This window comes from Dermacentor albipictus, unplaced genomic scaffold (genome assembly GCF_038994185.2).
Source record: "Dermacentor albipictus isolate Rhodes 1998 colony unplaced genomic scaffold, USDA_Dalb.pri_finalv2 scaffold_125, whole genome shotgun sequence".
Classification (NCBI taxonomy): Eukaryota; Metazoa; Arthropoda; class Arachnida; order Ixodida; family Ixodidae; genus Dermacentor; species Dermacentor albipictus.
In genome coordinates this window covers 57,501-67,500 of record NW_027225679.1, presented here as the reverse complement: position 1 = coordinate 67,500, position 10,000 = coordinate 57,501, and the positions used below count along the sequence as shown (strand labels likewise).

The 10,000-nt window shown below is 56.9% G+C and overlaps 2 non-coding genes across 2 annotated transcripts; one reads left to right on the top strand and one right to left on the bottom strand.

Annotated features, from left to right (window-relative positions):
• Positions 1-1,772: 1,772 nt before the first annotated feature.
• On the bottom strand, positions 1,773-1,964 carry LOC139053430 (U2 spliceosomal RNA). Its single transcript, XR_011510476.1, has one exon. It is a non-coding gene; the product is annotated as a U2 spliceosomal RNA (small nuclear RNA).
• Positions 1,965-7,281: 5,317 nt separating this feature from the next.
• LOC139053442 (small subunit ribosomal RNA) lies at positions 7,282-9,096 on the top strand. The gene has a single exon (XR_011510488.1). It is a non-coding gene; the product is annotated as a small subunit ribosomal RNA (ribosomal RNA).
• The last annotated feature ends 904 nt before the right edge of the window (positions 9,097-10,000 follow it).

The window sequence follows — 10,000 nt, the reverse complement described above, 5'->3', positions numbered from 1 at the left end:
GTGGTCGCTGTCGCTCTGAGTCTTAGCGCGTTATAGAAAACGTGGGATGGCGGTGCTTCCTCGAGGGTCTAAAAGTACAATCTTCGAACTAGCGCTCCCGGCGGAACGTGGAGCTAGCATCCTTCTTCTTGGAACGGTTTGCAATGGACTGCTTGAATGTGCCGACCACGCGTCACGGGTCGCGTATAGAGCCAACGTTTGGCAAGAACGCGTCTAGCACAACCGATCGCGGTTGCGATAACCCATCGTTGGTAGCGAAAAAAAGAAAGAAAGAAAAAAAAAACACCTACCCGCAGCTTGTTAGCAGTAACCGTAAATGTGGTTCTAAATATAGGTTCGCTGGTCACTGAAACTTTCTCATAACGCACACCACTGTAGTCCAAAAAGAACAAAGCACGCACAATGGATATGATACAGCCGTCACCGCATGATTTCGCGTTTTCCTTATTGCATTACTTTCGTGGGCATGCGCGCTAGGGCCACGCAGGCCAGGAGGCAAGGGGAAAAATAAATAAGAAATGATACGCGATCCTCAGCATTGACTTGGCTGATGTGGCACTCGCATTTATGTTCTTTACCTTAGGCGAGCGCAACGCGCCAACTGAACTCCAATTTCCCATAACGGAAATTCGTATTTGGCCATTTGGTTGTATTTTTGGCTGATGTTCGCGTTTTTCGCCCGAGCATGCGCTTCACTGCGCCGCTCGTTGCCCCTTCAATGCGGCTTCACTGCCCTGCAGGCGTGTTCTGCGTCAAGCCGAACCACCAGGCAAAAAGCCTGGGCGCCGCCATCTTGTTGAGAGCGGCGCCGGGGACACAATCGCGCCTAGCTCATTGAGTTTTCCCCCAAAACTGAACGAAATAGCCTTATTTAAATGAGAAAGATGCCGCGAGTGCCGCAACGAAGGACCTTAAGGATTACCGAAGGGTAACTGAGGGCGACGCGACGAGCTTTGGAAAGAAGAATGATGGGTGTAGCGCTACGGGGGATAAGAATAGAGCAGATTCGGGGGGTGAGCGAACAAACGCGAGCTAATGACACCTTAGTTTAAACCAAGAAAAAGAAATGGGCGTGCGCAGGGCATGCAATGTGGGGGGAAGATCATCAATTAAGGGTTACCGACTGAATTCCAAGAGAAGGGAAGCGTAGCACGGGGTGGCGGAAATTTAGGAGGGCAGATTAGATTAGGAAGGGCGCAGGCACTAGACGGCGACCGTGACCGGGCTTACACGTGACCGGGGTGCTTGGAGAATAATGGGAGAGGTCTTTGCCCTGCAGTGGTCGTAGCCAGCAGGATGATGATGACGAAAAGGTAGCAACAGGTATTCATAACATACAGGTTGGAAAGCTGAGGCACCTCTGAACCCTTGAATATATTTCGCCACACTTGGCCATACGACAAGTTTGTTTTCGAGGCGCTCGGTCCCACTGCAGCGAAAATGTTGCCGGAAATCGGGCACTCCATTTTTGTTTCATAGGGAACCTTTCTTCCACTAGGGCAGCGGATTTTCGCAGGGCGAGCTTGCTGTCGTTTACGGATCAAAGCGATAGTGAACTCCAAAATGCAGTGTTGGCTTTGAGTGGGACTTACATTGATTGCAAAACCCACGGCTAATCACCCTTCCCCCCCCCCCCCCAAGTGGCTCATTACAGCAGACAATCGTTCAGAAACACCGGCATCGTTGCGTATAGTATGGGAATGGTGCGTGTCACGTGAGTGCTCGCTTCGAGCTTGTGTTCTTCATTTTGATTGAATGAAGTCTCACCTAAGTGAGCGGGGGCCGATCCCGGAGGTAGTGCAATACCGGGCCGACCTGCGGCGGAGGTGAAGCAGGCTTCAAGCACTCCGCCAACTTCCAAAAATAGGTTTAATATCGTGGGTCCATATAGAACCCGTATCAGATATTAAGCTGATAAGAACAGATACTACACTTTGATCTTAGCCAAAAGGCCGAGAAGCGATGTCTTTCACTTCACTCCATTGTACCACTGCCTTGTGGGTGCCCTGGCGACATTGGTAACCTCAGCAACAGCGTGGGCAATCTTATAAAACCCAGCCCGTCTAGAGACTCTATGCTCTCTATCTCGCGAATCAACTCGCGACGCCTCAGTCTTTCACTGTTAACGAAACGCCGTCGCGTAGAAACGAGACCCGAGCGCAAGCTTGTTCGCAAGGCAAAACCAACGAAGGCAACCTCGTAGAAAACGGAACAGGCGAGCGGAAAACACGCGCAAGGGGAATGCTTACTTCCGTCTGAATGCGACCGCTCAAGGCGGCTTTCTTTGAGGCCTTCGTTTCAAGCCCGTGCGCAAGTGTAATACACTACGCGCATTTCCCTCATTTCCTTTTATTTACCGCAAGGCCCACTGAAAGTTTTCATACGGCACAGGCCGGGACGGATTGCAACGTGTCGATTCGACCGCTAGAATTAGGTAGCGCGCCTCATGTACGAATGAAAGAGAATGAAAAAAAAAAAATAAATAAATATAGAAAAGGCTGCGCACTCCTTCCAACCGGAAACATAGAGGGCAGGAAGATCGCCATGTGGAGCACAGGTGTTGTTAAAAAAGAAAGAAAGAAAGAAAGAAATAGCGCTACCCCATCATCTTTACCGTGTGCGTGTATACACACACACGCACACATATGCACGCGCACGCACGCGCGCGCGCGCACGCACACACACACACACACACACACACACACACACACACACATACGCACACATGCTAGCATAGCTTAAGCACAGCTGGAAAGCTCAGCCTTGCGCAAGAAAAAAGGACCACGCCCTTTCGCAAGCCCCTTTGAAACTTTTAAATGAGAAACATGTGTACAGCGAGGTCGTTCGAAACTGGCGCGAAAACGCATCCGCGCCATCTGTGTGCGGAACTAGGAAAACCTACGGCCTTCGCCATACAGAAAGAAAGGTAGATGGCGCGAGCTAACGCTCCGTTGCATACTAAGAACGAGAGCTAGTGAATAATGGCAGAAACGTCTTGGGAAGAGAGAAAAAAACAACAACAACAAAAAAAAAGAAAGACACGCAAGTTGTTGGCTCGCGCAAGCATTCTATTTTACAGCGAGTAAAGAGCATAGCAACTTCTCACAAGAGCAGCAAGAAAGACAAGAAGAACGTGAGAGAGGGGGAGAAACAGGCGCGTTTCTTTGGAATGCAGAGCATGCTGCACACACTATGAAGTGCCAAAGAGACGGGGAAAGCAGATGGCGCGATTGTGTATGTCCTCAAAGCTTGAAAACAATTTCTAAACTACAAGGTGTGCCGAAGTCCGCCTACTCTCATCAGGTTGCTCCCGCCTCCAATTGCATTTAAATTAAAATTACAGTCGCCTCAGAGGCAGAGAGAGAGAGAGAGAGAGAGAAAATGTGTACACTTGCTTCGCGCAGCTGCACCCGTTCAAATTTTACAGCAACAAGAGCACTCCCGCAGGCACAAAGTCCGCTGCCGCGTCCGCCGGGGCGGAATGCACTCGCTTCCGTAAATTGTCGTGCGGCAGACTGCTGCATCGTAGCACACCTGAAACCGCGCAGACGTCAGCGATCGCCGCGAGATCGCTGCGAGCGCTAAAGTCCGAAACCACGTCCGCCGGGGCGGCGGGAGCTCGATACCCCTTCACGAAACTTCTGCGTGTACACCGCCGCACGGCCACGGCGGAGTCGCTGGCATCCTGCGCGCAGTTGCATTGCGTCGCGCCGGGAATCGTTGAAGCCCCACGCAGACGTCGGCGTCGGCCCCGACCTGGCTGCGAGCGCTCGAAGAGACCAAGTCCGAAGCCACGTGAGCCGGGGCGGTGTGAGCGCGACTAAGTCCGAGACGACGTCAGCCGGGGCGGCGTGAGCGAGACCAAGTCCGAGACTACGTCAGCCGGGGCGTCGACTAAGTCCGAGACGACGTCAGCCGGGGCGTCGAGCACGCCGCGGTCGCTTTTCCCACTCTTACTCGAAAAATGGCGAAGGGGCCGCGCTAGCGTGCCTTGAATCGGTGAGCGGCGGTACCGCGGCGATCGCGAGAGCTCAAATCGGCCGTGCCAAGGCCAAATATTGGCGCTCGGCTCGGCGCAGTACGCCGCCTTGTCGCACGAGTACGGCCCCGTGGAGGTCTGGTCACTTATCGCTGCTCTTATAAGGGGCCGTACCGCCCTGGCCGACGTTGTACCGTAGTGCCGTTTTCGGCTTGCGCGTGTTCGTGGTGGTGTCCGCGCACCGCTCCGCACTCGAGAATCGTGCCCACGACGACGCGAGCGCTCGGAAGAGACGCAAGTCCGAAACCACGTGAGCCGGGGCGGTGTGAGCGCGACTAAGTCCGAGACGACGTCAGCCGGGGCGGCGTGAGCGAGACTAAGTCCGAGACTACGTCAGCCGGGGCGTCGACCAAGTCCGAGACGACGTCAGCCGGGGCGTCGAGCACGCCGCGCGCGCTTTTCCCACTCTTACTCGAAAAATGGCGAAGGGGCCGCGCTAGCGTGCCTTGAATCGGTGAGCGGCGGTACCGCGGCGATCGCGAGAGCTCAAATCGGCCGTGCCAAAGCCAAATATTGGCGCTCGGCTCGGCGCAGTACGCCGCCTTGTCGCACGAGTACGGCCCCGTGGAGGTCTGGTCACTTATCGCTGCTCTTATAAGGGGCCGTACCGCCCTGGCCGACGTTGTACCGTAGTGCCGTTTTCGGCTTGCGCGTGTTCGTGGTGGTGTCCGCGCACCGCTCCGCACTCGAGAATCGTGCCCACGACGACGCGAGCGCTCGGAAGAGACGAAAGTCCGAAACCACGTGAGCCGGGGCGGTGTGAGCGCGACTAAGTCCGAGACGACGTCAGCCGGGGCGGCGTGAGCGAGACTAAGTCCGAGACTACGTCAGCCGGGGCGTCGACCAAGTCCGAGACGACGTCAGCCGGGGCGTCGAGCACGCCGCGCGCGCTTTTCCCACTCTTACTCGAAAAATGGCGAAGGGGCCGCGCTAGCGTGCCTTGAATCGGTGAGCGGCGGTACCGCGGCGATCGCGAGAGCTCAAATCGGCCGTGCCAAAGCCAAATATTGGCGCTCGGCTCGGCGCAGTACGCCGCCTTGTCGCACGAGTACGGCCCCGTGGAGGTCTGGTCACTTATCGCTGCTCTTATAAGGGGCCGTACCGCCCTGGCCGACGTTGTACCGTAGTGCCGTTTTCGGCTTGCGCGTGTTCGTGGTGGTGTCCGCGCACCGCTCCGCACTCGAGAATCGTGCCCACGACGACGCGAGCGCTCGGAAGAGACGAAAGTCCGAAACCACGTGAGCCGGGGCGGTGTGAGCGCGACTAAGTCCGAGACGACGTCAGCCGGGGCGGCGTGAGCGAGACTAAGTCCGAGACTACGTCAGCCGGGGCGACGAGCACGCCGCGCGCGCTTTTCGCACTCTTACTCGAAAAATGGCGAAGGGGCCGCGCTAGCGTGCCTTGAATCGGTGAGCGGCGGTACCGCGGCGATCGCGAGAGCTCAAATCGGCCGTGCCAAGGCCAAATATTGGCGCTCGGCTCGGCGCAGTACGCCGCCTTGTCGCACGAGTACGGCCCCGTGGAGATCTGGTCACTTATCGCTGCTCATATAAGGGGGCCGTACCGCCCTGGCCGACGTTGTACCGTAGTGCCATTTTCGGCTTGCGCGTGTTCGTGGTGGTGTCCGCGCACCGCTCCGCACTCGAGAATCGTGCCCACGACGACGCGAGCGCTCGGAAGAGACGGAAGTCCGAAACCACGTGAGCCGGGGCGGTGTGAGCGCGACTAAGTCCGAGACGACGTCAGCCGGGGCGGCGTGAGCGAGACTAAGTCCGAGACTACGTCAGCCGGGGCGACGAGCACGCCGCGCGCGCTTTTCGCACTCTTACTCGAAAAATGGCGAAGGGGCCGCGCTAGCGTGCCTTGAATCGGTGAGCGGCGGTACCGCGGCGATCGCGAGAGCTCAAATCGGCCGTGCCAAGGCCAAATATTGGCGCTCGGCTCGGCGCAGTACGCCGCCTTGTCGCACGAGTACGGCCCCGTGGAGATCTGGTCACTTATCGCTGCTCATATAAGGGGGCCGTACCGCCCTGGCCGACGTTGTACCGTAGTGCCGTTTTCGGCTTGCGCGTGTTCGTGGTGGTGTCCGCGCACCGCTCCGCACTCGAGAATCGTGCCCACGACGACGCGAGCGCTCGGAAGAGACAGAAGTCCGAAACCACCTGAGCCGGGCCGCGGCGGGAGCTCGACGCCCGTCACGCAACTTTGGCGTACAAGCCACCGCACGGCCGCGACTGAGTCGTCGCCACCGTCCGGCTGGCTGCACTATAGCACGCCGGGAACCGGGAAAGAACCGCGCAGAGGTCGTCGTTTTGCCGCGGCGTTGGCGCGAGCGCGCGAAGAGACAAAGTCCGAAACGGCGTCAGCCGGGGTGTCGAGCACGCCGCCCGCGCCGGTCGCACTCGTGCTCGGAAACGGCGAAAGGGCCGCGCTAGCGTGCGGCCCCGTAGGGGCACAGAAAGGCGATTGTTCTGGAAACCGCGCTGTCCATAGGCGAGAGATTGCCGTTCGCGCATTCGGTCGACGCGCTGCGCTTTCACGACTTCGGCATTGCGCTGCCGACGTAAGCTTTCCATCTCGCTCGCGGCGCTGCGAGGCGGCACGATTTTCGCCAAACGCTCGTCGAAAGTGGCACGAGTACGGCCCCATGGAGATTTGGGAATTTATCGCTGCTATTATATGGGGGTCCCAGAGAGCAGTCGCCCCCAAAAGCGACCTGGGTGTTTGATATGCGGCGGGCTTCGTGCCCGTCAAGCGTGTCCCCGGTATCGCTCCCGTGGATCCCACAGCTGACGTCTGCAGCCTCATCCGCTTGATGCGTTAGGGGCTGGTTGTCGGACGACGCTTTCTCCACGATATCGAGTTGTGTTCCGCATCGTCCTCGGACGAGTCAAATGCGAAAGCGCCGAAGGCGCGGGCGTGACCCGTCGCCTGGCGGCTTTGCCGTCTCGGCTACGTTGCAAGTGTCGGTCGGTCCACCTGTGCTGCGGGCTCAAGAGAAACCGCAAGCCGTGATCGAGTCGACACAACCAGTCTATCGAGAATGTTGCGTGCTTCTTGCCGCGTGGCGATACCCGGCCCTTCGGGGAGGGCGCCGTAGCGAGCTCGAACGCCGTCGTCTCGGACTGTGCAAAGTGCTACTCTTTGCAAGAACGAAGCGTGCTGGGGCGCCTGAAGGTGGCCTCGGCATCGCAAAAACGGCGTCCGGCCTGCTTGACAGGCGGGACGCGCAGTTGAACGATTACCTGGTTGATCCTGCCAGTAATCATATGCTTGTCTCAAAGATTAAGCCATGCATGTCTAAGTACATGCCGAAATAAGGCGAAACCGCGAATGGCTCATTAAATCAGTTATGGTTCCTTAGATCGTTTCTTCCTACTTGGATAACTGTGGCAATTCTAGAGCTAATACATGCAGTGAGCCTGAAGCCCTTTGGGCGACGGGTGCTTTTATTAGACCAAGATCGATCGGGTTTCGGCCCGTATTGTGTGGTGACTCTGGATAACTTTGTGCTGATCGCATGGCCACGAGCCGGCGACGTTTCTTTCAAGTGTCTGCCTTATCAACTTTCGATGGTAGGTTACTTGCTTACCATGGTTGTTACGGGTAACGGAGAATCAGGGTTCGATTCCGGAGAGGGAGCCTGAGAAACGGCTACCACATCCAAGGAAGGCAGCAGGCGCGCAAATTACCCACTCCCGGCACGGGGAGGTAGTGACGAAAAATAACAATACGGGACTCTTTTGAGGCCCCGTAATTGAAATGAGTACACTCTAAATCCTTTAACGAGGATCAATTGGAGGGCAAGTCTGGTGCCAGCAGCCGCGGTAATTCCAGCTCCAATAGCGTATACTAAAGCTGCTGCGGTTAAAAAGCTCGTAGTTGGATCTCAGTTCCAGACGAGTAGTGCATCTACCCGATGCGACGGCTCGGACTGAACATCATGCCGGTCCTTTCTTGGTGCACTTCATTGTGTGCCTCGAGAAGGCCGGTGCTTTTACTTTGAAAAAATTAGAGTGCTCAACGCAGGCGAGTCGCCTGAATAAACTTGCATGGAATAATAGAACAAGACCTCGTTTCTGTTCTGTTGGTTTTTGGAATACGAGGTAATGATTAAGAGGGACAGACGGGGGCATTCGTATTGCGGCGCTAGAGGTGAAATTCTTGGACCGTCGCAAGACGAACTACTGCGAAAGCATTTGCCAAGAATGTTTTCTTTGATCAAGAACGAAAGTCAGAGGTTCGAAGGCGATCAGATACCGCCCTAGTTCTGACCATAAACGATGCCAACCAGCGATCCGCCTGAGTTACTCAAATGACTCGGCGGGCAGCTTCCGGGAAACCAAAGTGTTTGGGTTCCGGGGGAAGTATGGTTGCAAAGCTGAAACTTAAAGGAATTGACGGAAGGGCACCACCAGGAGTGGAGCCTGCGGCTTAATTTGACTCAACACGGGAAAACTTACCCGGCCCGGACACTGGGAGGATTGACAGATTGAGAGCTCTTTCTTGATTCGGTGGATGGTGGTGCATGGCCGTTCTTAGTTGGTGGAGCGATTTGTCTGGTTAATTCCGATAACGAACGAGACTCTAGCCTATTAAATAGGTGCGGGGTTCCCAGCACCTTACAACCTTCTTAGAGGGACAAGCGGCTCCTAGCCGCACGAAACAGAGCAATAACAGGTCTGTGATGCCCTTAGATGTCCGGGGCCGCACGCGCGCTACACTGAAGGAAGCAGCGTGTCTTTATCCCTGTCTGAAAAGACTGGGTAACCCGTGGAACTTCTTTCGTGATTGGGATAGGGGCTTGCAATTGTTCCCCTTGAACGAGGAATTCCCAGTAAGCGCGAGTCATAAGCTCGCGTTGATTACGTCCCTGCCCTTTGTACACACCGCCCGTCGCTACTACCGATTGAATGATTTAGTGAGGTCTTCGGACCGATGTCCGGCGCGGCCTTTCGGTTGCGCCGGTCTGTTGGAAAGATGACCAAACTTGATCATTTAGAGGAAGTAAAAGTCGTAACAAGGTTTCCGTAGGTGAACCTGCGGAAGGATCATTACCGGATTGTTCGAGGGTGACGAGCGCCATTGTTTCTACCCCGTGTGGGTGAAGCAGCTCGCTGCGCCCGACGCTTTCCGCCGCTGGCCCCGCTTGGACGCGGGGACGGCTATACCCGAACATGCCGGGGATTGCCCGAATTTCGAAGGGCGCCCCGTGCCAAATTTGTTGCGCCCAGTGGACGCCGGCTGCAACCTTGGACGGTTGGCTTGGCCGCGCCCGCGGGTAGAAACGGCGTAACGCACACTGTTGGGTGGGCTTTCTGAAGTCCGCCTCGGCACTCTTGCGCGGAATGGGAGTAAGACGACCCGACCTGCTGCTCTTGCCCAGTACGAGGGGAACGGCGAAGCGTGCGGTCGGTCAAGGAACTGACGGTCGAGAGCTAATGCCGCTGCCGCTTAGTACACACGGAACCGTGGTGCGAGCGCTCTCCCGTCCTCCGCGGCAAACGCTGCCGAGTCTGAAAAGGCTGGCGGCTGCCGGTCGCTTCCTGCGGCGAGTGTGGAGTAACGACCCGACTTTGTTGCTGCCCAAGTACTAAAGGAACGGTGCGGCGCTCGGTCGGTCATGGAACCGGCGGTATTGAGGGTGCGGCTGCCAAGTACGGAAGGAACCGTGGCCTAAAGCACTCTCCCGTCCTCCGCGGCAAATTCCACCGCGCCCGAAAGGGCCGGAGGCTGCCGGTCGGCTCCCGCTCGTGACGCGCGAGGTGTCGAGTTCGCGGTTCAATGCGACGACGTCTGCAGGCTATTTGCCCGCCGCCGAGGGAAAGGCGGCGTTGCTGCGAAGTACCGAAGGAAACGCGGCTTTGCTACGTCGGAAGCGTTCTGCGGTTTGCGGACTTGTGCGCTTTGGGAAGGCGCCGCACGTCGAAAGAGGAAGTACGGACAGACGAGGGACTGTAA